The sequence below is a fragment of the Pan troglodytes genome, chromosome 16, assembly GCF_028858775.2.
Source record: "Pan troglodytes isolate AG18354 chromosome 16, NHGRI_mPanTro3-v2.0_pri, whole genome shotgun sequence".
Lineage (NCBI taxonomy): Eukaryota > Metazoa > Chordata > Mammalia > Primates > Hominidae > Pan > Pan troglodytes.
Genome location: NC_072414.2, coordinates 14806512 through 14807654, shown reverse-complemented (window position 1 = coordinate 14807654; position 1143 = coordinate 14806512).

Here is a 1143-nt window from a genome sequence, read left to right as displayed (position 1 = left end):
AAAGGTTAAACTCTGTGAGCTGAACGCACAAATCATTACGTTGTTTCAGAGAATGATTCTGTCTAGTTTTTAAACGAAGATATTTCCTTTTCTACCATTGGCCTGAAATCGCTTGAAATCTCCAACTGCAAATTCCACAAAAAGAGAGTTTCAAATCTGCTCTGTCTAAAGAAAGGTTCAACTCTGTGAGCTGAAGACACACAACACAAGGAAGTTACTGAGAAATCTTCTGTCTTGCATTATATGAAGAAATCCCGTTTCCAACGAAGGCCTCGTAAAGGTCCAAATATCCACTTGCAGACTTTACAAACAGAGTGTATGCAAACTGCTCTATGAAAAGAAAGGTTAAACTCTGTGAGCTGAACGCACAAATCATTACGTTGTTTCAGAGAATGATTCTGTCTCGTTTTTAAACGAAGATATTTCCTTTTCTGTCATTGGCCTCAATTCGCTTGAAATCTCCACATGTAAATTAAACAAAAAGAGTGTTTCAAATCTACTCTGTCTAAAGGAAGGTTCAACTCTGTGAGTTGAATACACACACACAAAGAAGTTACTGAGAATTCTTCTGTCTAGCATTTTATGAAGAAATCCCGCTTCCAACGAAGGCTTCAAAGAGGTCCAAATATCCACTTGCAGACTTTACAAACAGACTGTTTTCAAACTGCTCTATGAAAAGAAAGGTTAAACTCTGTGAGCTGAACGCACAAATCATTACGTTGTTTCAGAGAATGATTCTGTCTAGTTTTTAAACGAAGATATTTCCTTTTCTACCATTGGCCTGAAATCGCTTGAAATCTCCAACTGCAAATTCCACAAAAAGAGAGTTTCAAATCTGCTCTGTCTAAAGAAAGGTTCAACTCTGTGAGCTGAAGACACACAACACAAGGAAGTTACTGAGGAATCTTCTGTCTTGCATTATATGAAGAAATCCCGTTTCCAACGAAGGCCTCGTAAAGGTCCAAATATCCACTTGCAGACTTTACAAACAGAGTGTTTGCAAACTGCTCTATGAAAAGAAAGGTTAAACTCTGTGAGCTGAACGCACAAATCATTACGTTGTTTCAGAGAATGATTCTGTCTCGTTTTTAAACGAAGATATTTCCTTTTCTGTCATTGGCCTCAATTCGCTTGAAATCTCCA